This window comes from Chamaea fasciata, unplaced genomic scaffold, assembly GCF_029207755.1.
Source record: "Chamaea fasciata isolate MVZ Bird 193981 ecotype frontalis unplaced genomic scaffold, bChaFas1.0.hap1 SCAF_2, whole genome shotgun sequence".
In the NCBI taxonomy this organism is placed as follows: Eukaryota; Metazoa; Chordata; class Aves; order Passeriformes; family Sylviidae; genus Chamaea; species Chamaea fasciata.
Genome location: NW_027094087.1, coordinates 50,598,617 through 50,626,603, shown reverse-complemented (window position 1 = coordinate 50,626,603; position 27,987 = coordinate 50,598,617). Strand labels below are relative to the sequence as shown.

Below are 27,987 nucleotides of genomic sequence, written 5' to 3'. Positions count from 1 at the left end.
TGAAATAATGTTCTAGAAAAATAATTAAATCAACTGTGGTACATTTTTGCAGCAGTTAATGACTGCCATATGTGAGTATCATGAATGTCAATAGCAAATTTGGGGACGTGTGTACACGTAGAACTTCTATAATGGAAAAAGAATGGGAAAAAATTACTTAAGTCAACTTCTGGGCCAGAGGAGAGCAAACAAAGATGTTGATTCTTCTGCACTAATTTATATTTTATTTCTTTCTTGTTATTTTGCATGAAAATATCAAAGCTTTTGGCATGTGGAAAGTAAGTTGAATGTACAGACTTTTTCTTCCATAGAAATGTGCCAAATGCCATGTGGGCATGTCTCAGCTCTTCTTGTAAATCCAACAACTTTCACAACACCCTTAAAAGAGCAGCTCACACAAAAACTTTTGCATATATAGTAAGCAGTTGTACCCAGAATGCATCTTCAAACACTGTTAAGGGTATTAGCCAACTTGGGAAGGGCATGTTCCCCTGACGAAAAGGGCATCTTTGTACACCTCTTTTGCAGCATACCAGAGATGGGAATAGGAAACGGGACAGAAAATGAACAAGCACTGAAGAAAATCTCATTTTATATTAAATCCGCCTATGATTTGGAGCTTTTGCCAATAAATAAGCCTGTGCTAGCTACAGCAGAATGCTTTATTTGGTGTGGCTTTGGGCTCCTGCTGGAGGGAATGGAGGCCTGGTTCTATACCTGTCATCCTGCAGATGTGTTTCTTGCTAGGAACCCAGATGTGGGGTGGTAGAGAAAGAGTACAGAGACGTTTGGGTGTTCATCCTTCTCTGACCACCAGCATGAGTACTGGTGACACTGCCAGAGCAAATGTGATCGTACCAAAAGTGGCTACAGAGCTCTAGGGGCCGGGGAGATGGGGATGGGAGCTGAGCTGAAGTGCCTCTTCCTCCTGCCAGTTGCATGCCAAACCTACAGAGCCACAGGCTTCTGAGCATAGATGATCTGTGGCAGACTCCTGCAACAAAAAATATTTTAAAATTCTACAGCTGACACCAAGAAGGATTTGCCTTCTGAACAGATTGTGCCTTTCCCCTCATGCAAGTATATCAAGAGCATGTAATGCACTCTCTACCCGATTTCTCAATGATTTATGTAGTAAATGAACTTATGTCTGGTAAATATCATAGAGAAATTGATTCTTAAAAATCATGAGTGAAGCAAAGAGGCATTGACATGAGATGAAGTATACATTTGCCACTTGATAGAGGCTTTCTCTTCAGCAATTTTCCATCTTTGCTTTCAGGCCTGATACTTCCTTGCCTTGTTATCTGCTTTGAATCTTTAAGCAAACAAATGCTCCTACCTCTACATTCCTTTGACAACGCTCACTTTTATCTGCTGCTGATATAAAGAAGGAAAGTCTTCACCTTAAAATAATAGAAAAAAACTATGAGATAAATGAATGGAATAAACATTAACATGAGTTAAAAATGGGTCATTACCATGCTTTAATTTTCATTAACAGGCTTGGGGCTTTATTTTATTTTCTGTGGAATATGCACCTCATATATTTGAGTAGGGCAGAAAAATCCATCCTCTTTCAATATGAAACATCAGATCTCTACATACTGCAAGTTTTAATGGAAAATCGTATTAACCAGAGACAAATCAGCTATGTATCCTTTCAGAAAAGATGAGGTTTTCCATGTACTACTATAGTTTAAATCCAAGGGTGCATTTCAGTAAGCCAGAAAATAAATCAGAGTCCATGAGACTGGGAAGAACTAAAAATAACATCCCTCCTAAACAATGGCCATGTCAAAGCTAATAAAATAAAAATTGTATTTTTCTAAAGAAATATGCCAATATTTTTTATCCCCTTCAAACATATGTTGAGGCTTTGTGTCGTGGAGGAATGGAAAAATTAATTAGAGGTCTGTGCATGCCTAGATAAGATGATATACAGAAACACATAAACAAGACAGTCAGTCAGTCACATGAGAACCATATTTAGAGTTATAATGCTTATAGAATGTTGGAAGGAAAAACATGAAAGTTTTTGAAAGATTCAGAAAGGAAAACTGGTTAGCTTTAACTCCAGTCAGATGTAGGGCCCATGACCTCAGAGAACCTTTGTCATGGTTTAACCCCAGCCAGCAACTAAGCCATTCTCTCCTGCTCACAGCAGAATTGAGGAGGAAAACAGAAGGGTAAACTCTGTATAACTCATGGGTTGAGATAAAGACAGTTTAATAGGCAAAGAAAATCCATGCACACAAGTGAAGCAAAACAAGGAGTTAATTCACCACGTGCCATGGGCATGCAGGTGTTCAGCCATCTCTGGGAGAGCAGGGCCCCATCACATGTAATAGGCATGTGGGAAGAAAACTTAAATATTTGTTATTTTGTGTCTTTAGGTACAAAATAAAAGCAGTTGTCACAGTCAGGCAACAGCACCAAGTGATGGGCTCTTTCACTTTAAGACTGAAAACAGCTGGTATACAAAACAAAAAGGGGTATTTCTGGAATTAAGCAACAAAAAGTGTGATTCTTTCTTGTTCAATTCAAATGAGTTTTTATTTAATATGTTTTGCATGCATAAAAATGGAATTCAGAGAAGATTTAACTTTTGTACTATATCACCAATAGCTATAGACAAACATTACTCATCTGTCTGTTTGTACAAATTACCTGATATCCTCAGCCCTGTCATTTTACTTGATGGTTAATGTACAAAGAAAATGCATAATCCCACTGGTTTCATAGCAATTGTCCATCAACATCCTAAAATTAACTGAAGGCGTGCTGAGTTTTACCTTTAAGAGGGTCTGGGTGAGATGTTTAATTAATCGTATTATCAAAGACTGCCAATTAATCACACTTGAAAAGAAATCTCATTTCTATAGAAGTGAATAACAAGCAGGTCCAGCCCTAACAAATATTATTTCAAAGGGTTTATTTCAATGAGCTCCAAATCAAAACCAGCTATTTTTCCAGTAGAGTAATTATGCAAAATAAAATCACCCATTGCAGTCTATACAAAAATCTCAATTTTTTAATTAACTCCACGTAAGAAGTTCTTTGAAGTTTTCTTTAAAGCTGGAAAATATTGGAATTAGGCCCACACAGTTCGCTCTCCATGGATAGGTTAATAATCAGAGATTTTTAAGCAAATTCCTTTCAATTAATATAACGTTTCCTTTGGTGGTTGTCCCCTTGAGTCACCCATTGTCGAATCCCCTTCCAGCATCCATATGGAAAAGGATTTATTATTCAGCTGAGTTTTAGGCAAACTTTTTTAAAAATCATTTTGTGGTCGAGTGAAATTATAGTTTTTATCATTGTAATTTATCTTGTTCCCTTCCTTGGCCAAATCTACAACTATAAAGCATGGGTAACTGTCTTCTGATGTATAAAACTCTATGTCAGACTTCCAGTACCTTAAGGGGGCCTAAGAAAGAGCTGGAGAGGATGTTTTGACAAGAGAACTTAGTGATAGGAAAAGGGGTAATGGTTTTAAACTGAAAGAGGATCTATTTAGGTTAGATATAAGAAGTAAGTGGTTTTTTTACTATGAGGGTGGTAAAATACTGGAAGAGGTTGCCCAGAGCAGTAGTAAATGGCCCATTTCTGGAAATAGGCATGGTCAGCTTGGATTGGGGCTCTGAGGAACCTTTGATGTCCCTGCTTATTGCAGTTGAAGATGTCTGTGCTCATTTCAAGGGGCTTGGAGGGGATGACCTTTGAAGGTTCCTTCCGCTCAAACTATTCTATGATCCCTTCTGCTCCTCCAGATCATTTTCCTTCCCTTTTCCAGTCAGGTTCTTCACAAGTTTGTCTAATCAAGAACAGAAAAATCTCAGCTGTTTTTCCTCAACCTGTGCTAAAACCTTGCATGTGGTGCAGTATTGTGTAATCCCTCTCTTTCTACAATGCTGGACCAGTGGAAGTGTGATTATGACGGAAATCATTAACAGTCCTCTGAGTAAAGGCTAAGTGATCACAGGCAAGTACAGGTAGGTTTTCATCAGGAATTAAATTTAATCTTTAATGTACATGTTGTTCAGTCTACTATATCTACATACAAATACGCACATATTTTTGGCAAGAAGAAAGGCTATTTCCAGGCTCTCCATTCACTGCAGAGGAAATGTAAATAAAGTTTATGGCAAAATCCTGTTGAACTGCCAAAAATCCAGAGAAGCTTGTTTTAAAGACCTCTCCTAAGTGGTAAAAAAGACCCACTGTATTGCTTTTCCATGGGCACAGCCACGTACTCACAATATTCCACTGTGTTCAATCACAATGCATTTCCACAGCAGAATATTGGGCCACTGAATGATTCATTTCCGTTCCTAGCACACCACCCTGTTTTAACACTCCTTTTTTTTTTTTTTTCTCTGTTGTATAGGAGTGATAGAGAAAAGTTAAAGCATGTGGCAAGGTGAGGAATTGCCTGAAGCAGAAGTGAGCATGTGCTGAATAACATGGTGGTAAAGTCAACCAGCAAAACTTACTGAAATCAGTGAGATTATTTCCACACTTTTCCATTGGCGCTGGACAAATTCTTTGACAGCTGTTTAGGCCAGTCTGGCAGGAGACACACATCAAGTACTTTTAACAATGCTATTAAATGGCATCTTCAACTACAATATGTTCTTCCCAAATTAAAACGTTTCAGCTCAAGTTTTCCACCTAACCAGAAGGTGATATCCAAAATACATTTCTACAGCTGTAAGAACATGTGAGAAAATCCATTACACATGATCAATGCAATTTTTCAGACATGTTCAAATTGTTGAGGTCCCAAACTTATTTCAGACCATCTTTCTGTTAGCTTTAAGTGGAAGTAAACATGGAAATCAAGAGCAGCAGTCTGTTGAATATGGACTTTATTCCAAAGCATATAAGTAGTCTGGCATTTGGCATTACCTCAACATGGCTTTGGGCAAGCAGCCACTCTGCAAACTTAAAAACATTTTGTGAATTCAAGCTATAATTTTGGAAAGAGTTTGCTGCTTATCCATTGAGAAAGTGAAATACTGTTTTTTTCCAATGTGCTGTTCATTTACTGGAAAACTCTGCTCTCTCTCATAAAGCCAGAAATTCTCTGTATTCTTATTTCCCAAAAGCAGAATGGTACATTGAAAAGCAAAATAGGCAACATCTGCGATTCACAGATGGAAGAAAAGAGAACATCGCCTTTAGTATCCAATACAAATATCTGCAATAAACACCCCACAAAGGGCTTAACTGGAGAATAATATGAGCATTCCAGTGTAATACGTTGCCTTTTGGTATTCTACGGTCCACGTGAAAAGGACACCACTTTATTGCAGTGCATCTCAGCTTTTCAGAGGACTGATAATAATAAAAAAGCTAACAATTAGCCTGAAAAACCAGCCTTCAATAATTCAAGATTATGCAAGGTTAGTGGTTAGCCATTTGTGTTTGCAAACTACTCCAAGTTGCAGAAAGACTTAGACTTTGTTTGCAGAGGGTTTAAAAATATGATTTTTTAAAAATTCCTTCCATTGTTATAACTAAGCAAGGAGTGACTTCTACTCCACTCTGTTTTCCAGATGGTAAAATACAGATGATAGTACCATCATTTTCTCAACTTTCAAGTATTGGTTTAAGAACTAGGCAAGAGGGTTAAAAACTAGGCAAGAGGGTTTTCATTCCTTTCCAAAAAACCAATTTTTTAGTATTTCATTTTATGTTTTTTGGTAGCCTTGTAATCCTATTTTTGCTATCATGTAACTGATATAACTTTGCTTCCAAGTGGTTAAGACACCCTAATTGTCTTATGGATTCCTGTTAGAGTTAGAAGTTTTCTGAACTCTGAACTCTTCTTGACCAGCATGGGTTCACTTGTCCTCAGCGTACAGAGCCCATTGCTTTTGGGCCTGTACATTTCAGTTGTTTTAACAAAGGAAATAAACCCCATAATTTTTCTCTTTGACCATCAGGAAAGACATACTAGCTAAAAATTAGAGCATAAGTTCTTTTTCCTTCTAGTCTAATGAGGCCATTTATTTTTTTGGTTTTGACTTTGATGAAAATGAAAAATTTTGCTGTTGCTGTTTTCTAATACACACTTAGACACATTTTTACCACACTGCCAGTGTGGGTTATCTGACTAAAAACTTTTAGTAAATTAACAAGCAGTTTTATTTAGCATTGCAGGCTTCCTCTGTCTCTGCTGGAAGTAACTCACAAGGCATTCATCCTCTCATGTAAAATGGACAGTGCTTATTTAGATCCCTTGACTGGTGAGGAAGCTAAGGGAACAATAACACCAGATACTCATAAACCCACAGTTAAAAGCACTTCTATGATGACTAAAGCACCTCACATTTCATAATCTTTGTTTTTAAAGAAAAAAAAAACACCTTTTTCTCTCTAACAGAAATGAGATCTGAAAAAAAATAGATCATATTTAGACTTCAAAAATTAAGAAAATTTATATATATATATATATATATATATATAGTCAAATGATAATTGAATTCTAATATTTTTCAAAATATTAGAAATCTCAAAATATGCTCTCTCTTTAAATACTGTGCTTCAAAGGTTTTTTGGAAGAAGAATTGGGGTGGGTTTTTTTAAAATCAATGCAGGCTCACCAGAAGCATATTTTCTCATAATGTTTCTTCAAATCTCTACAGAAGAGAAATAAGTCAGTTATAAGAACATTTCTTATTAATATTGTTAGTGAATTCATACAAGTTTTAACAGTTAATAAGCGGAATGAAAAATCTTTTTCCTTTCTGGGACACTTGCTTATTTCTCCAGGCTATAACATAAGCAGAAATAGAGGAGTAAATTAAATTACAAATATTCCCCTGTCTTGGGGTAATTCCCTCTCTAGGATGCTTGGTTTACAGGAAGCATTTTTGTAAGGGGTGGGGGATCACTTCCAGTATATTTTTACTATATTGCTTTACAAACTACACTGTTTCTTCAAGCTTTTCATGCCTAAGGATCATTTCACATGTTCTGCAAAAATGAGAACATAAATATTATTCTCAAACACTTCTGAAAATTAACAGGAATGGTTACTTGGAGTTCTGTCCCCTTTATAAATTATTTCTTCCAACACCATATTGAGGCAGTGAAATTTTGTGTTGTGAGACATATGGCTTCAATATCCTAGGTGAAATGCAATTAAAGTAGGAAAGTAAACATTTGCAGTTTTAATGTTTTAAGCAACTTTATAAAAATAAATTTAGAGCATTCATTGGTTTTTTACCTCTTTCTTTTCTTGTTTGGATCTCAGGGGAACCATCCACATGGGGACTCCATTGAAACTGATATAATTTCTTCCCCAAAACATCTTACTGAACTAAAACTAAAGAGCATTAAAAATGACCCATTTTTAATGGGTCTGAATCCAGCTTTGCTCTCTTCACCAAATTATCAGCCAGGTTTTCTGCACCCATTCATGTATACACTTACCATTTCAGATGGCGAAATGTACGTATTACTTGACATTTTAATCCAAGGTCTTTGACTGTTAAGTCTGCAAATGTCTGTGGCACGTAACCTGTAAATGTGGTTCACTGCATAAAAATAGATGAAGGTTTGCCTGAAAATTAGGTGATAATGCACTTCTTTCAATTTAGATTTCAATAAAAAGCATAAATTCTAATGGGTCTAAAAATAGACAGAAAAAGTAACACCAAGGGCTAATTAGAGTAACTATTGGGAAACAAAAGAAAATAATACCTCACTTTTTATCCCGTGAAATGCCTTTTCTTCAGTAGTTAAACAGGAGTGCTACCGTACATTAGTATTGTTATTTGTTCTTTCCATGTTTTTAAAAGCCTGAATCTTACTAGAACAACCAGTTGAAAATTAGCTAATATTTATGTTGGTAATTTATCAAATTAAATGGTTATTTTATCCATACTTTACTTTTTAAACAATTTAGTGCCCTGTAAAACTGCTTTTTAAGTGTCATTGAATTACTTAGGGGTTTATCAAAGAATGTTTCTAATTTTCCTGGTGGGAGGAGAATAGATTTAAATTTTGTGCTTTGCAAACAATTTCTATTTTAACAGGCAAATCCCCAAGAAGGAAAATGTATGATCCAGCCAGTCCACAGACAAAATATTTTTATGACAGTTCATACCTGTCACAAATGTCCCTAAGATTCAATGATTCTGTATGTTACAACAGAAACTCCATCCTTCCGACAAGCCATTTCACAGATCCAAGGATAAGCCTTCAGCTTGAGCATCAAATGAGCATTTCAACAGGTTCAAATTAAGCAAACTAACTTCTGTCATGAAGTGAAGAAAAAGACCCCAATTCCATAGGTGTCTGAAGTACACCTAGAAAATCTTATAAACAATAGTTTTCTTGCTGAAAGTTGAATCCAGAAGCTTGGCTATTTTACATGGAGTTATCACAGGAATCTATCTCCTGGCCTCATTTATGACGCAGATATAAGACAGCCACATTTACACCCTCATTTCTTAAAAGTCCTCCTGAAATAACACTAAAGACATGAATTACATCAGGAACACATGACTAAATGGAGGCCATTAATTTAGTCCTGCTTCCATCATCATCCACATTGCATATCTGTCTGTTCCCCTTTAAAAGCCATTTCTGAATAAAAGGACAAGAAGGTAGGAGTCAGCACAGGTCAATAAAGTCCATTTAAACAAAAGCAAAAATGTTTTAGTGTGAGGATGGCCAAACATTGGAGTTGCTCAGCCACAGATGCTGTGGAGTCTCCATAAACAGAGATACTCAGAACCCAGCTGAAAAAAGCCATGAGCAACTTGCTGTAGCCCACCCTACCCTGAGCAGAGGGATTAGACTTGATCTCCCAAGGTGTCTTCCAGCCTCAAACATTCCATTACTTTGTCATTCTGTAAAATTCAGGTTGTTGCAGATGGCAATATTCTGCTGATTAAACCCATGTTTATAGTAATGAACCATCACTGCTGCCTGTTTCAGTCAGTCACCAAAAGATTTATCCCGTGTGCACGAACAACTTGCAGATACATGGGTAAACTACAGAAGCCTGACTCACTGCAGGGGATGTGGTTAGATGCGTCTAGCTTTGACTCAAAGAACTAGTCTGTAAATTAAATTGCAGACTACTGCTTTCTCTGGGACAAAAACAAAGCCAAAACTCTTGCATCAAATTAATCTTTTTCTAAATCTGGAATTTTCCTTTTGTAATTAAATTATCAAGTTAAAAACAAAGCCCAACAGTTTTAGATTTTAAAGAAAATGTCAAACTGCACAGTTAGAGACTTTGCCGATGCAATTTTTTCCCTTATGGCATTGCTCTGTGACATCTATTCATATGTTGTCACAAAAATTTTTACATCATTCACGAATTTTAATATTCTTACAAATATGGGCTGTGTACTAGCAGATAAAATTAGCGTTGTGCGCTTTGAAAGTGGGAGAGAAGCAAATTATGAAAACATAAAACTTTACCACATATTTCACAGCAACTGAAAACTATAATTATGGGTTCTGTGATATGGACAAGCTGGTATACAACATAACAAAGGCAACTCAGGCTATGATTAGAATGGTGAAAAATGCAGTATTAACTGTAAGTAAGGTTGGCTTACTTATTTTTCAAATAAGCATTGGCATGTCATAATCTTTATTAGTACCTACTGTAGTAAAAGTTATGATATGGAAAGAAAACTGTGATTATAAGGAGCTACTACCAAAATTTTAGTCATGGTCTGCCATGTTTTCAGGAGTAAGGGAATGCAAGACATTTTAATTACTCTTTCTTAATACACTAGGTTTTTGTCCTTGCCTTAAATTCTATTCAGAATTGTCTCCAAATTTGACTTGAGTGAGTCTTCTGTCATTATAGGAGGGTTTTTTTATACATCTCTCCTTGCATGTATAAATCCAAGTGATATATATAACACATCATTTGTTTGGGTTTTTTTTACATTCCATTGAAAAAAGAATCCACAATGAGGGAAATTTCTAAAAAAAATTTTCACATGTCATTGCAATAGAAAAAAGGAGCAAAAGTCATAATTCATAATAATAATAATAATAATAATAATAATAAAATATTTAATCAATAGGCCTCCAAAGACTGATTTTTCCTGCAAGATTCTGGTTTGTGACCATGTGCTTGTACCTTTCCATTTTATATTGGCATATTTTATCAGAACTTGGTAGAAGTATAATTTTGCTCTGTGTTATTTAACTCACGTTCCTATGGAATTTTTAAAAGAGTTGCAAAACAGCACCACTTTTCCACTTTTTTTGATAGTGATTGGTTTACATGAAACTTCATGTTTTTTACAAAGCATCATTTTATCACAATGTCTCTCTGGTAGCAGCCAGGTCAAGTATTATATGGTCAATTCCTTGGCAAAGTATGGCACCACGTGGTTCGCATACTAAATGGCAGGCAGATTCTCCAATACAACAGGATTATTACTGAGGACTGGAGTTCTTCAAACTATTTTCCTTTTTTGCCAACGTTTTCAGGCTTGTCTTGAGTTTAAACACATTCAAGTCCTTACCTCACTGAGGCAGTGAGGGGATTGTATAGCAGCACTCCTTTAGCCAACAGACAAATAACACACAACAAACAAGTTTCTGCAGCAGAAGTGTCACTGGAAGGATCTTAATTAACTCAGGATTAGAACAATCCTCTCAATCACCATTTAACATGTGTTAGGCTTAACATAATGCTTGAGGTAAAAGAGCAATGGAGCAATACGAGAAGCTGATTCATGAACAGATGGCTTAGGGCTGGACCTCCAATTCCAGCACTACCTTCAGACAAAGGAATTTTCTTCTGGCAGAGCAACAGGTCTCATCAGCACACAGACAGCATAGGCAAGCACTGAGAGGAAACAGCTCTGAAACATATGACCTCTCAAAGCACTGAACCCATAGGGTTACAGGCAATTGATTTTTTGCAATTTTTTTCACAAAGTTGTGTCTTTAAAACTCCCCCACAGAACAGCCAGTATAGGAGTTATAAATCATGGAATTAAGTTTAATCCAAACAGTTTGTTCTAGTTAGACTTGGGAAGTGGCATAACATTTCATCATCCATACTACCTTCCTTCAGAAACATGAAAAACAAAGCTGAGTACAAGGTTTAGTACTCGCTAACTGGTATTATCACAATGTAATAACTGACTGCTCGAAAATAGATTTTCAAGGATACTAGAAAATATCTGGTTTGGCCCTATTTTTCAAGTAAGGGTATGAACTGTGTTTTTCTTAGATGCGCAGTTGTTTCAGTTACATTTTAAATAGACTATAATAGAAGATTAGAAGATCAACATCGCTTTGGGAGCAGACTTGTGCCAAAATAGCTCAAGAGTGTGCACTCTGAACAGCAAAGAGAGAAATGTGAAATCTTTGAAATGGTTTTAGTACAACAATCCAGCCATAAGCACGAGACTACAATTCCGAAGAAAGGCATGTGTGCATGATGGGACAGTGTGGATGAAGGACTGTCCTGTTTCCATCAGCCTTTGAGTCAGGTGCTGAGGTAGGCTTGTGTTACCTCTGATGATGCTAGCACAGAACAACATCAAAGATCTCTTTTGATTTTCTTCCCATAAACCTACCCCTCAGTTTGTGTAGGTCTTTTGCAAGCAAATTATCCTGGGGAAGTCACAAAGACCAAAAAGCAAAGAAATTTTGCTTTCAAGGAGATAAAAGAGCAATGTCTTGTTTCTTACCTTTCTGTGGACTGACATGTCACCTTGATCTACCGTCTCTTTTTCAGGGTCATAGGGTCATAAAAAGTGCTTCCAAGTGTCTGACATTGTAAGACAAACAGAGGTGTGACTTTTTTCTATAGACCCAGTATTTCCTTAAACCTAGGTTCCTCAAACCCTGAAAAAAAAATAAAAATTTCACAGAAGACAGATTAAAACATGCCTTCACCATTTCAGTAACTGACACACTAAAGTAAAAATAAAAGTTCACGATGTAAGAAAAAGTCCATGGCACCAACAAATAACTTGCTACCACATATAATCTTGGTGTCATATCTAGGCAGGCATCTGTGCACTGTCATTAACCATGAGCACACAAGGGGGTTAGTGAAGGAAAAAAACCCCTTCTGCTCCAAAAGGGAGAATGTGTGGCAGAAACATCACCTCCTGAAACTACCATTTAAGTACATGCAAATATAGAAATGCTACTTCTGGCTACACTCCCAAGGATGGGGTTGAGGTTTTTTTCTTCTGGAGCAAGTTACTGTGGACTAACGCTGAGTTTGGTATATCCAGTTTTCACTTTGTACATGGACACCTCCATCCTGTGTTCAAGGCTTTAGAAATACTAGACTAGTAAAAGCAGAATTCAATTTGATTTATTTAGCAAAATTAAGATGTCTTGCCAAGCCTCATTTTTCAGGCTTTCTCAGTAGTCGGTGGAATGATTCACCTGCTCTCATCTGTCTGAAACAGTTTGCCCTGAAGGAAGTATGTCCTACATTCACTAACAGACAAAACAATTAGTTTAGAGTAGCCTTTTTAACACTTGGAAAAATGAAGGGAAATCAGACAAATTACCTGGACTGTTTCCCTGAACACAGATAGCTGCAGTAATAGAAGATGTAAACACACCTTTCTAATTTAATTTTTATCAGTCTAGTCTGCACTGTCATAAGTGATGAATAGTAAAGGTAAAAACCTATAAATGCTAGTTACTCCTGAGAAAAGACTGAAAAGATTAGCTAAGCCATAAACCTTCAAATGTATCAGCCTGACTGTAACTTTACAATAAATTTGAAACCTATAGAAAAGCTTGTGGCAAAGCCTCTCTGGTTTCCATTCATTACATACATGTTTCCATGAAAGACTCTCTTGATTGTGAAAACATGAGCTATGTTAATAAATATGTGTAGTGAGGAAAAATTTCAGCCTAAACTGATTCCCATTAAAAATTCTCTCTTAAAAAACAAATCATCAGCTTTTCTGTGTCCTTCTGGTTGGGTTAATGCTTAAACTGGTAAAGTGATATTCATTCATAACTGGTTTTATAAATATTTGATTTAAAAAAGCATCAAAGTACACCTACAAATTAAATCAGAAGACATGTACCATTGAAGCCAAGCTCTGTTTTCCTTGCAAATATGTGCATATGTTAATAACCATATGTCAGGGTATATCGAAATAATGTATATTTTCCACATTGCACAGTTTCAGTGAAGGGTTTTTTAAATGAAATATAAAGCACAAGGACTACGACCAAGCTCAGTCTTTACATATCTGTGAGATCACCACTGGGGTGATCTCCATGGGAAGGGGGATATTCAGATTTTCTAGTCACCTGGTATTTCCATTCTAGAGCTAGATCCTGGTTCTAGTTACATGAGGACAAGTGAGGAACACTTGCACCAAATTAAGAAAATATCGTAGTTGTTGTCAGGTTAGCACCCATTGATAACTCAAACCTTATAGTATAAATGAAACTAATCAGATGATGAACTTTGCTGTAGATGATGAATAAGAATAAGAATAATATCATGATCATCATCATTGTCACCATCCACCCAACAGTGGGTGGATGGTGACATCCTTGCCCATTCAGCAGTTGAGCTGAGGTTCAAGTAAGCAGGGAGGGGTTGCACCACTACAAACCACTCTGTGACTAAAGTCAGCTTCTCTGGGCTCTTACTTGTGCCATTCACATTGAGTGTGTGGATCTGACACAGGAACAGACAAAGTGAGGACATCTCCTTACTGAAATTTAGAAAATACTGCAAATACACAACAAAATATTGTTCCTGCCATCATGCTATGGAGCCAGGCCAGCAGCCAGGGGAGTATCAAGAGCTAGAGAAGGCTTGGATTCCAAGATCAAGTTTCCCTCCTGAGGGTAGGACTAGATGGTTTCCCAGGATTCCCAGACACACCAAAGCAATATTCAACCTCCTGAAGGAGGCAGAATAGGACCTCTTCTCACAATACATTTGGAGACAGTAAATCCATTCTCAATATATTTTATATTTGAATTTAAGGGTAAAATGGGACAGGAAAGCATTTAACTCCCATATAGCTTATTCAAGTGGTGGAAAGTTTCTTTTTCCTCACAATTTTACACCTCTATAAAGCACAGTCCAAGTGTATCCCAGGAAATATCTACAAGGCTAGGTATTTAAGAAACTAGGAACTTTCTCAGGTGAGCCACTGAATTTATGTTGTTAGATAACCCAACTGGAGAGGTGTAAATGTTATCCTTGATACAAACCGCAATCAGCATTGCTTATGCAAGAAACTAACTTATGAGTCAGATTTTACTTTCCTAGTAAAAACTGTCTTTCTGAAAACACAGCTAATGTATCATTTCAGGTTTGGAAAACATGAAATTGATCAAGCCAAGTCTGAGGGTTTTTTTGTCCCAACAGACCCATCTTTTTTCTCTTTCCTGAGGGCAGTAACACTGAAGACATAAAAACGTTCCCTTTCAAAGTAAGCTAAGACATGAATATATTTCCTTCAAACTGTTTTTGTCTAAAAGTTTTCCAACTGTATTTTTCATTATCAAAAGTTTGCCCCTCATTTCTAGAAGAGGGTGCTTTTGTCAGATATATTTCATTGGGGTTTCTTTTTTTCATGATTTAATACCTCACAAAATCCCAACTTGAAGATGGCAATGAGAATGGGAGATCAGTAGGAGGGTGTGTGTTTCTTCACGTTGGAATAAAGTTATGGTTTCTTTTTCCTAACATTTTTCTTTTGCATTGTCACTCAGACTAGGAGCTCACAGTTCCAAACTCATCTTATGACCTCTTGGAAAATACAGAGGGATAAAAGATATTCTTACACTGTGAATCTTCCCTCCTTCTCCTCCAAGAAGAGCTACAAGAGGTACAAAACAATCCTGAGTTTCCCGTAGAGATGACTCCATATGCTGACCATATGGTGACTTGTAGATGTGGCAGAAATGAAGCATTTAGCCCAGTCTAACAGGCACATACAAGTGGACAAAATAATCTCATCTTGCCAAGTTGGCAATTACTCACAGCCTAGCACGCTTTGTGTTTCCAGATCTCTACAGAGATGTAAAAGCTAATTTAGAAAGCGGTGCTGTGAGTAGAGGTGTCTCTTCCCTGTGTCCCTTGAAGACAAACCAACCTACAGAAAGACACACGACAGTCAGAAAAAAGAGTGGAATAAGCAGTTTCAATATCTATTTTTGCAGTCTGTGCATACGAATATAATAAGAAAGTGATCTTGAGGTTTTTCTGTAGTATGATACTTGAAAGTTTTCTAGAGACCCCAGTGCTGTCAGGCTGGACATGTCTTTTTTCAGTCTACTTGTTCATAGCTATGAAGTCCACCTTTTTTTAGTCTTTGATGTAGTGAGAATGGAGACATGAATTAGAAATCCGTTATGCCTATTCCTTGAAACCGATATGTATTTTGAAAAGCTACCTGCGCTACAGCATTAGATAAAGAAGAACATAGAAGATTAGGTTAACTGGGCAGGTGAAACTTTTTATTTAAGTATTTATCAAATAGAGAAATATCCATCTGAAGCATCCCACCTTGTTCATCCACGCAGTTCTCTTTGTACCTTTGCCCAGCTTACAGGTTTTGAAGACTGGCTGGAAAAGTTGTGGATGCCCCATCCCTGGAACAGTCCAATTTCAGTGAGGATTTGAGCAACCTGATCTAGTGAAACTGTCCCTGCCCAAGCTATAGGGATTGGACCAAGTAATATTTAAAATTTCCTTTCAAACTACTGAAACTTTTGTTGATTCTATATTTCTATAGTTTATTATAGTCTTTCTTGAGCTTAATTCAGCATTGAGACAGAAATCTGAGCTAGTCTAAGTAATTCTCTCCCATATTGTCCTTTTCAATTTCAGGACAAGAGCTACAGAGATTTTATCTGGTTACTTGTGAGACTTTCTGTCAGTGACACTACACAGTTTGGCTGAAAGGTCAAATAAACTATGAATTTAAAATTTATCTATTCTTAACCTACTTCTCTCGTTCTGAAACACACATACAGTATTTTAGCATATATTCATTCATGGCAATGAGTCAAACATATCTTCAAGCAGTAGAAGTTCCTAAGGAATACAGGCATGAAATATGAAAGAATGTATTAAGTCAGAGATCTATTCTTGCGTTTGGATCTAACTAGGGATTCTGATGAAAGTGAGTTTTAAATTCTCTTTTCAGCATAAAATATGGAACAAAGATGCTTTCTTTTGTTGTAATCTATCATTCAATAACATTATACTTCCTTCATTTAGGTGGCTTTTTTCTTTTAATTTTTTTGGTCTTCCCATGCAATATATCTGGCTCGATTTACCACCTCAACAATATTGTAGCTTTTAACAGCCCTCTGAATACCTCTTAGCAAACTTTCCTTGTTTGTCTTGTAATCTGCTGCCTCATTAAATACTTTTTCTAGTTTTAATAGACTCAGAATTTCAGTGCTGATGCAATTACTAGATTGGAATAATTAACTAAGAATTATCTCACTTAATTTCACTTAACTCTGGCTATCTTAAAGTAAGTATGTGGACTAGCTAATAATTTAGGATCACTCTGTAACCAACTGAGATAAATTTTTTGGTATATGATTTGTGTCACTCTGAAGCAAGTATGTATAACACATGTTTTTCTTTTCATATGTAAAGAAAAACATCCTGTATCTACGTTTTTTCTACTGACTAATGTAAGAAGATAAATATTTACCTTAGATTAGAATTTAACATTTAGAGTAGATTTTAGAATACACTGAATAAGGTTATCTCTACATTGACTAGAGATAGAAAAAAAAAGCTTTTCCTTGATTGCACAGTAAAAACACCCAGCATCTGAAATACCTTGTCTTGGCCACTCCCTGGAGCAAGTTAGAAGTCTAGTTGAACAGTTAGTGTGTTGAACTTAACAAAACTTACATACGTACTATGAAGAAAAGTTTTTAGTATGATTTTTCTGTTGTTTCCTGTAGAATTAGGTAACTGTTACTTGGCATACATGGAAATACAATGTCTTAAATGCATAAGGAATCCACAGTAGACAAAAGCATCCACCACTGATTGGGTTGAAGCTTAGGTCCACTTTCCCTTCAGCCACAGTAAGTGAGGAAAGAGACAGAGACATCGACTGCTGCCCGATAAAGTGCAGATGGTATTTGTCTACTTTTGTAGAGAACCACTGGACAGAGCACCAGCCAGCCAAACTCCAAGGCTGGGAGGAAAATGTGCACTTGAGTGTGTGGTTGTGTCTGCAAGCACAACACCTGCCTCCTTTCTTCTAATATTCTCCCCAGTATTAAGGAAATCCATTAAGTTATTAAGATTTTGGGGGATTTAAAAATAAGAGTAATAGTTTTTATCCATGCATGAAAGGGGTGAAACCTCACATTCATGCTGTCTCCCAGAAGGCAAAACATTCGGCATAATTAAGCATGGAGCAAAATTATTACCCTGTAATACGGTCCTGACTTTACATATTTAAAAAGAACAGTCTCATCTGAAACAGAGTGATATTTACCCCTTCTGAAGAATTTTTTAGGCTAACATGTTAGAAAACAAATTGTCTGATAAGCACCACATCACAAAAAGAGAATAGGGCCAGACAGGGGAATATGCCTTGCCAAGAATAACAAAACCACTATAATTACATATTGACTGAAAATTATTAAATGAATAATAAAATTAAATTTTTCCTTGTTAGATAGAACAAACCAGAAAGCTTCCTCCCAGCTATGGAAGTTTAAATGATCAGAGTGGCATCACTTCAGTATTCCATTCTTAAATGTAGACCTCAGTACACCATTAAACCTCTGTTTGAAAAGAAATCTTTTAAGGAACATGCAAATGAAAGACATACTGCTGACAAGAATGTTTTACATAGAAAGCATAAGATATTCACACTGAGAAAGAAAAGCTAATCTGAACCTTGAAGGACCACACAGATGATATTTTAAGACTGATATTTTATGGGGTTTTTAGATATCAGAGTATGACACTAGGATTCAAAAGATGTAAAACATTATAACCCAGAGTTCTTTCTGATAAGCAATTGTAGCTGTGACCCACAGCCATAAGATGAACATTAGAATTTTGTGCTCTGAGCTTTGTCCTTTCATGCATGGGTGTTCAGCTACATTTCTTGACACCTCCTCACAGAGCTGTAAGCAATCACTCACCTGCCTCACTTAAGATGAAGAGACCAAGCCCTGACAGCTGCTTTATTTCATCAAAGAAGCCTCTAGAGATATTTCATCTATCAGTAAATAATTTAGGAAGTTTTATGCATGAGTGGTTTGGGGGGTTTTTTTACTTTTTTTTACTTCCTGGAAAATTTCTAGAACATCTTTCAATAAGGCTAATGTTTAAATTGCTCCCTGTTTATTTTCTTCCAAACCTTAGAAATGCTGCCAACTTTTACACAGGGGACTTGCAAGACTCAATAAAAATACCTGCTTTAGATGTGACTGGAGTTTATCAGTTTTGGTTCTTTTTCTGGCTTAAAAAATTACCAATTCTGGAAAATTGCTATTGTTTGAGTTGTGCACAACAATAACAAACTTTAAGCCTCTTCCACTTCCTCCAGCAGATTAGATAAAAGACTGTGTTGTCTGTAGGTTTCTGTGTTTCATAAATTGTAATCTTATGGTGACGCAGACAGACCCTGCAAACTTTCAGGGAATATCCTTATCACGTAACTTTTAAAAAAGTTTCACTGTTATTGAGGGATTAGAAAGATCAGTTGTTGGAAAGCAGCTTATACATCTACAGTATTTGTTACACTAAGATCAACAAAATCTATTCTTATTTCTGCTTCTCTACAAGCACAGCGAGTGCAGAGGAATTCCAAGAAATTCAATAAAGCAGTTGTGAAAATTTATAAAGAAACCAAAAATTTCTTTATTTTTAACAAGCAAAAGACTTTCTTTTAAACCTATATGTTTACAGACTATCTAAATTTACAGAAGAGAAAAAAAAAAGGAAATGGAAGAAGGAAAAGAAAAAAGAAAAAGGAAAAAAGTTTAAAGGTAAAAAAAGAAAGAAATACTTAAATGGAAATAGATTGGTTATTAACAATAGGAAGATTTATATCTACTTGTAGAGTTAAATTTAAAGAAGTGGCACTTGTACCAATGATGGAAACAAATGCCTAATAAGTAGTAATGAACAGAAAAAAGGACATTTGGGCTACAAAGTAAGCAATCAGTAAATGTCACAATGTGTCACAGCATAGCTATGATCTAGCTAAAACAAGCTATTTGATTAGTATAAGTTATTTGTTATATTCTTTTTGCCACTGGAGGCAAATTGCGATACCTTGGCACAGAACAGAAAAGCGTATTTTTTTGTTGCCTTCTTCCAGAAAAATTCAAACTCGAAACAAAAACCCTGTAACAAAACTTTTGTATTTCCTGATGAGCCTCAAGGGTCTATTCAAGAATTTCTTTTAGGCTGTACCTAAAGTAATTCATGAGTGATTGTTAATAAAACCTTTACTGTAATGTTAAGGTTTAAATCCTATACCTTAACCACAGAAGCTATAATAAGGAAAGCAGAAGAGAAGCCATGAGGATATATAGTGTATAAATGTTGTAAGAGGGCAAATGAAAAATAAAAAAGATAATTTCCTTGACACCCATGAGACTCGTGAAGTGTTTTTGGTTTACTCTTCAGCACATGAAACTTCTCGTTGCTTCATTATCATGCAAAGTATTGTTATGTGTAAAAATATAAATATTGTCTTTATTTCCAGACACAGCTATAAACAGCAGCCAGGGAAGAGATTTCTACAGATTAGCCTCTCTCAAAATGATGTGGAAAGTAAATTACAACCCAATCATGAGTCTGCAAACCTTCCCTCTGTGCACACTTTCCCTTCACATTCCTGTTGTTTATTTCTTTCCCCAGTCCACGTGGTCATTATTTTGTTCTCAAGTTCTTAATGCCTCCATTAAATTATTAAATAATTTTAAAGTATGCTGATTTATTTTTTATTTCATTTTCAAATGTCTCATTAGAAATAAACTTTAGATGATTGATGAAGGTATGGTTAGAACTGTCTTAGCTAGAAAATGTCAGACTTCTAATCCTTAGAGATTTTAATACTCTGTATTTGAGTCTGCCCTGAATGACATCAGTATAATAATTTGAACTGAAAAACAGCATTCTAAGAAATTCCATGTTTCCAAATTTCCATCTACATTCAAGTCAATTTAGATATGAGACATGTCTAATAGAAACAGCTTGCTAGGACACCTGGAATTTAACTAAACACTAATCTTACTGCATCTCTTAATTAAGAAGCAATTTTTGAGTAATTCACTGTGTCATCTATAATTTTTGCACTTGCAAAATGATGTAGGGCCATCTGTTCTTTTTTGCAGTGTATCATGTAAATGTTTTGCTCTGTATTAAGAAGAACAATTAAAAAAATTAACACTTTGAAGAGACTGCAGGTCTGCTGCCACTTGCCTCAATGAAAAACCATTCTTTACATTCTTTGAGCTATGCTGAAGATAATTCAGTCAGAGGACATAGTTCACTGCCTTACCAGGGTTACAGTTCTTGTATTCATGGTCAGAAGTGTGAATTCCGACAAATCTCAGTCAGGTTCTCAGTGAGCAAGAGGAAAATAAGCCTGTCTGATGGCACATGCAGGCAAGATCAAAGCCTATACCAGTATCCTTCTCACTCTAAACTGATCCCAAAATATACTTAGCAGTGAATCCACTGTTCCTTTCAAGCCTCATAACTCTTCTCATTAAAAGTATTATTTCTACTGAAAATTATTTTCAGACTAGAGCAGATAAATTTGTGTGGGTGCTAAGTGGCTGTCCTACATAAAAGGTTGTAATTCACAGCATTGTGGCTTATAATGCTGGATATGGAATCTCATCCTTTCACGGATAGAATGTCAGAATGTGACACAAAACATCAGCTTTTCAAATGCATTGCACCAGCATTCATAAACAAAATTACCAAGAAACTGGAGACAGTATAATCTTATTTCATCAGCCTTATATAAGGAGCCATACATAAAATATACAGATCTCCAACATCACCATCTCCTCCATCCAGGTGTACATTTATATATCACCCTCAAAGTGATTATAAAGTGCCACTGGCACCCTGCAGAAAGGAACACACCACAGGTTCATGCACTAAGCTAAAAAAGGAAGGTAATGCACAGTTCACAAGCTGAAAAAGGAAGATAATTTCCACTTGTGGAAGGCATTTGTCTCTATTTTATATGGAGATTTCCCAAAGGTACTTTAATCTGTTGGGTCATATTTCTGTATTTCTCATGATAAGCTGAGGACTGTCCTCAGTAGGGAGTCCAGCTCCAGGCTAATAAGTGTTTGGCAGCTCACAAAGGTGTGTCCCATTCCTCTTGGCCAGAAGGACCACAAGGGCCACAAGGATGCAGGGGAGAAAACAGAGAAGACAATTCCTCTGGGGTTCCAAAGAAGTCTTCTCTCCTCAAACACAAATAAATCAAATAAACATGTGGCTTTGGCATCTGTCTGATGCTTTCCTCAAGTCTAAATTACAGGTCAGGCTGATGACTCTATGTTGAAATGAGTCACCACTGTTCACTCCAACACCATACAAAGCACTTGGAATATGACTAGAAGCAAGCATCAGTACTTCTGGATGGTGTTACTTATGACAAGAATTTGGGAACAGTCTGAATCCAGATAGAATTTGAATCAAACAGTACATTATTTATTTTTACTGCTGCCTGACATACTGTTTCTCAAAGATCAACTTTATTAGAATCAGCCTCAGTCAGAAAAATTCTGCAGAACAAATTACCTCATAACATAAAAATTTTTGTATTAGCACGAATTTTCTTCTGCTGTTAATAAGATCAGCAAAATATGTTTAGGTTCAAGAGACAAAAGAGATAATACCTACTTATTCTTCACTACTACTAAAAACATTTTCATTCCAGACATTTTGACTGAAAGGTGATTCAGTCAGAGACATTGGTCACAGTTGTTTACAAAAGCACTACTCAACAAAATTGATATGGATTTTTGTAGTTGTGACAAGCCAATCATATACTCAAGACACGGTCTGTAGGAGAGATTTGTAGTAGCTCTGTTCTCATAAACTCAATTCATGTGTTATGGTTTTCAAATTCATTAGTTCTTCATGTAAAGACCCCAGATGGCAGCTTGCACCAGATAATGACTAGTAATAGCATGCAATAAAATTAACAACTGACTCATATTGAGCCTTCTGTCCACCAGCACCTCCAGATCCCTGTCTGCTGGGCTGCTCTCCAGCTATTCCACGTCCAATTTGTACTTTTGCCTGGCATCACTTCATCCCAGGTGCAGAATCTGGCATTTTTTCTTGTTAAATTTCATCCCATTCAGGATTTCCTAAATTTCCCATCTATCTTGATCCCTCTGCAAGGTCTCTTGTCTCCCTAGAGAGCCAACAGCACCTTTCGGTTTGATTTCACCAGCAAACTTGTTAATGATGCACTCAACTCTTGTATCCAGATCGTTGCTTAAAAATATTGAACAAAACTGAACCTAAAATTGACCCCTGAAAAAATGCTGCTGGAGATCCATTACCAGACAGGCCCATTCACTACAGCCCCCTGAGCCCTGCCTACCCTTCACCCAGTTCTTCACCCAGCACACCTTGAACATACCATAAAACTAGAGAGGCTTTTTCCAAGTGCATGTAGTGACAGGGCCAGGAGGGAACGGCTTTAACCTGACAGAGGGTAGGTTTGGATTGGATATTGGAAGTAAACTCTTTACTGTGAGGGTGGTGAGGGGCTGGAACAGGTTGCCCGGTGAATTTGTGAATGCATCATCCCTGCAAATGTCCAAGGCCAGATTGGATGGGGCACTAAGCAACCTGGTATAGTAGAAGATGTTCCTGCTCATGGGAGGGCACTCGGAACTAGATGATCTTTAACGTCCCTCACCATTCTATGTTTCTGTGTTACATCTTTAGCTGCATGCGTCTTAAAACAGTATATTTCATGGTAAATGTGTTACAAAGCTTGATAAGTAGAATATTTTATCTGGAACATAGTGGAGTTTATGTAAAAAACCCCTGTTATTGCATATAGATGCCTTTTCAGATAATTTCATTAATACCTTAAGCTTCTCGGCTGTACGGATATCAGAAATGTGCCCCAGCATTCCTCTTGGGTCCTTCTTTCACTTTTTAAATCTTTTTTTTAGAAGTCTTTTTTGGCACCCCTTTTAGCTTATGCTTAGAATATTTTGTGAATAAAATTTTACATTGACGGGCTGGATCATTATAGTGCTTTGCCTGCACAATCAAGTACCTTGGGATGACAGCAACAGGATAATTCATACCAGCTTTCACCTGAAAACATGATTAAATTCATTAATAGCTCCATTCATTTTGCTAGGATTAGTTGCATTCTTAACATCAAGCACATTGCTGGATTAAGGTCAAAGAGTTCAGGAAGTTTTTGCTGGGTATACTATAGCCATATAATTCAACTAATGAAAGCAAAACTTGGAGAACAGGCACTGCTGGAACATGAGACCGGGAGACAGAAAACCAAAAGTCAGACTATTGAATTATCAAATATGTTCTCCATAAAGGGAAAGAAGGATTTCTAGGAAAGCTAACCAGTTCTGAGAGTATGCAAATTAGAAAATGGTCGAAGAAATCTTCAATTTTTACACCCTTTTCTTTTCATAACATCATGATGAACTTGCAGTATAATGGAGAGGCAGCAAACTTATATGTGTCGTAAAAGAGACTTCTGCATGTAGTGGGGGAATGAGGAAGGAGAGACACACTCAAGGGTCCTTTCTGGATCTCAGACAGAAAGACCCAACAACAAATGGCTTAATAAAATAGCAGTTTTCGTAAGATGAGTAACAATGGTACTATAGATAGTGAAAAATCTTCCATCCCTCCACATGCTGGGAGCTCCTCATCTGTGCAGCACAAGACAGACTCCAGCAAGGATTTTCCAACTGCATGCTGCACAGATTCCCTCCACTGAGAGGTCCCTCTTCCCTCCCATGCCACAGTGCTCTTGTTGCATAACAGGCAGAATCAGGTATCTTCCCCTAGCAGATTAGACACATTAGACACATCAGGTTCCTCTGTCACAGTGCCCAGGGGCCCACAGCGCACACCTGCAGTTTCACATGCAGTGGCTGCCACGGCTCTGAGCGCAGTGCCCAAACCAGCAAGCAGAAAAAGCCTGTTCAAGATCACCAGCTCCTCAAATACAAGGTCATCTCTGAGGCTGCCAATATAAACAATTGAATCAGAAGTGCTGGTATGAAACTACGGTAAATATTTATATCCCCTGCAAAACCAGGAACAACTTCCTTGAAAGGAGATTTGAGGTACTGAAATGCTCCAAAAGCAGCAAAGACCCCATACTTCAGCATGCTTGTTTGGACACGAAAATTCTGCAGAACACAGCTATATTGACAAGAAAACATGCTTGAATAAAGAGTTAAAGCCCTTTCCTTCATGCTTTCCATAAGTTTTAAGCAAAGCCTGTAATTAGCACTGGCTGTGATCTGGACATTTTTTAAATAAACAAGGAGCTATGATGCTGTCAGCCTACATAAGACTCTTGGGGAGGTGGAAAAGGATTGAAGACCTTACTTAATCACGTGAAGAAAGGTTATTGCAGTTTTTCAAAAAACGCCGGCCATTGCCACTGTAAGATCACTGTGGTGTATGCACACCCTGCAGTCACTTGGATTAAGGATTTTTATGTGGATAAACCGGTGCACAATTCTTCGCAATTCAGAAATGTGATGACACAGTGTTTTATACTTAAGACTGAGCATTCTAGTTCCAAAAATAACTGTAAAATTTCCAAAATTGGATTTATCTCTGGCTCACATGCAAACACCTTGCAATTAATCTTTTGATGCACCTTGTGGTAAAGACACAAGCTCAACCAACTCGACCAATCTGACGTGGTATTATTTAGAAAGAGGGGAGGTGGCAGTCGCAAGGCAAAATACTTGGGAATACAGAAGAACAGCAGCCCTTTTCATTAGCTGGCCTTCATATGGATCCGGTGAATAGGTCTGCAGTTAAAATCTTTGTATAGTATCCCTTTCTGTCTTATTTGCTTTGAGGGACTAGCAGTAAAGGTTTACCTCTCTAGTAGGACTCAGGCAGCATTTAGGAGGATGCCCCCATAGTGTCTTACACAGTCAGGAGAGAAAAATGATATCCCTAATGTGGCCCCAAGGCTGAAAATGTCACAGGTGGTGAAAATGAAAGAGATCTGAGAAACCATTTTGTTCTAGTGTGAGAGAGAAGAACTAATAGAAGCACTTTAAGAAGCGAAATTAGTTTCTGTATTGCAAAGGAAAAGGAAAGCTGTCACTACTGGATTTAGGAGTCATGACACTTCAAAGCAGGCATAATCATGAGTGTCAGCACCCAAGAAAACGACATAGAATGTCTCTCAAAACTTACCATGGGGAAAACAATCCACTGTACAAAACAAAACTTTCCAGTCTGCTTCACCTAAACAAAAGCAGGGCACATAAAGGCAAATGGTGAAGTTAAAAATCTGTTAGTTTGTTTCATGGTCCCCATATGTATATATTTGTGTTCCAATGCTGTGAATGGAAAAGCATCCAAGGTTAAAGTGGTCTTGCTGTCCCAAACGGTTCACTTGCAGCTAATTCTCCCGCTGGACATAGTGGGCTTTTTGTTGATTTTAAAATGCACACAATTTGGAGGAAACAAAAACAGGAAGGAAACAAAAACTCCTTATGATTACATGTGGTTGCAATGTTTTGAATTTCTTTTATCTGTCATAAACATCTACAAGATGACCTGTATGGATCTATGGGTGCCTCTTCTAAACTACATGAAGAAAGAAATGCAAACTTTGCTATAGCTCTCTCAAATCTTACCTGCCCTCTCATCATATTGAAAGTGCTTAGAAAATAATTTCTTCAACCTAGTTTCCTAGGTTAAAAAAATGTAGGATTACATAATCTCTTTCTATGTCTATGAACCTCGCAAAAAATTTTGGAATACATTGGTCCAGTTCAACCAGATTTGACAGAGATAAAGATCTCAAAAGTACAAAATTTATGCAGAGACAGTATACATTAAGGAGAATATAAACACCCTTTAGTGAAGTAAAGAGTGCAGCATGAGCTCACCATTTACTGGACAACAAAGAGTCTAAGGGGAGGGAGATTATATGAATGATTTAACTGCAGAAAAAGTTTTACTGGACACAAAAAAAAAAAAAAAAAAAAAAAACCGCCAAACACATCATTTAAAAAAATCTATAAAAAACAGATTTAAATAGATTAATTGTGAAAAGGGTCACAGGTAAGACTTAGCAGAAATCCACATCTGAAAGCTTCCCACCAGTTAAACACCAAAGCTCCTGTCCTGCATCTGTGAACTAAATTCTGTCCTGCAAGGGACACCAAAATTGAGATACCAAGCCTTCACAAGCATTGCCAACTGAAAGCTGTGCTTTAGTGAGAGTAAGCAGAAATCTAATTCCCATCTTTTGTGGTCTTGCTGCATATCCTGCAGACCAACCATATCAAACTTGCCCTGTCTCCAAAGCCAGCACTGCTGCCATGGATGATACGCTGGCAAGGTGCAGGAGCCAAAAACTCCCTTTACAGGGAAGTTCATTGTCACAAGTCATCTGCTACACCTGCTTCATCAGCAATGCAGGTTCTGTCTCGCCAGCCACAAGTCCTACACACCTGTCAAGAAATATTTGCAGCACCCTTCCTTCTGTGTGCAATATAGTGCAGTACAGACATAGACTCCTGGAGAACTATTTTAAAATGTTATATGTGATGTGAAATAGTATAAAAGACCTTTATGGTTAATAAACACTACATAAATGTAAGATATTCTGGGGCAAAATAAATCGTAGATGTATTTTTGTAATGTTCTTAAACATTACACTGTTAAATTTGAACTTGGTGTTACTCTCTTTATTCCATCCTGCTCTTTTCCCATTACTGTTTTCATATTACACGGCCTAAGGAAAAAGTTACCTAATCTTAGCTTATTTTATGAGTCACAATAAGTATTGAAACCAGACAGAACATCTTTTCCTTTTTTGTTAAAATTAAATAGGGAAAAAATTAGTATCTTGCACTATGATAAAACTTCTTTAATGCATGTTGTCTTTTCTTGCTTCCTTCCCTTCTGCTTACATACACTCAAAATTTAATTGAGGCAAGATTGCTTTTTTAAAATTATTATTATTGTGCCAAAACTTTATTCCCTTAGTAACTAAACTGATTTTTTTCATATTTATGAAAGATTCTATTGTAATTAATATCTTTAAAAAGCCAGTCTGATTAGAACCAAGAGAAAGAATTCACCTTTAGCACGTGCCTCCTTCAAAAAACACTGAATAAAATTACAAAAAATACTGGGAACATTGTCTATGTTTGTTTTGCAATGTATTACAATGTCTAAGTTACACATGAGAATAAAATTAACTATAAACCCATAATAACACATTTTAAAAGAGCAAGACATTTTTTCACACCTCCACAGCATGAGGAAAGCCATAGTGTGTTCTCAAAACATGTTCAATGAAACCAATAGCGTTACTAGAGATAGACTGAAAATATTCAAAGGTGATTAGTAATTATCTTTCTCAGAGCTCCTGCTGTGTTTACATTTTTGGTAAACATGCATGAAACAAAGTTTGTTAAATTATCATTTAATTAAAACTCTCACCAGTCCAAATTCACTGTATATCAGAGTGCTGTTTAAAGTTACACCAGGTAAGATGTTGCTGTTATTAATAAAATTCCATACATTTAGGGTTAGTGCAGGTCCTAAATCACACTGAGTGCAAAAGCTACTCACAGTTATAAAAATGAGAGCATCTCTCACTAGACAGCAGTTCAGGAGTCTTTCTGTGTCCAGATGAGACAGCCTTTTCTAAGTACAATTTCCAAGACAAACTTATGATAAGTTTAAGCTGTCTGATTGCAAGTCCCTACTGCCTTTCTGGATCTGACCCAAAG

General features: G+C 36.8%; 1 long non-coding RNA gene across 3 annotated transcripts; it reads right to left on the bottom strand.

Moving 5' to 3' along the window:
* On the bottom strand, positions 1-27,987 carry LOC136285937 (uncharacterized). 3 transcript variants are annotated; one of them, XR_010719597.1, is made up of 9 exons: positions 27,827-27,987; positions 25,430-25,480; positions 14,990-15,101; positions 11,694-11,850; positions 7,444-7,547; positions 6,612-6,647; positions 4,497-4,569; positions 1,343-1,406; positions 1-994 (listed from the first exon to the last, which is right to left on the bottom strand). It is a non-coding gene; the product is annotated as an uncharacterized lncRNA (long non-coding RNA). The 3 variants fall into 3 exon arrangements; XR_010719599.1 differs by lacking the exons at positions 1-994; positions 1,343-1,406 and adding an exon at positions 4,014-4,118; XR_010719598.1 differs by lacking the exons at positions 14,990-15,101; positions 25,430-25,480.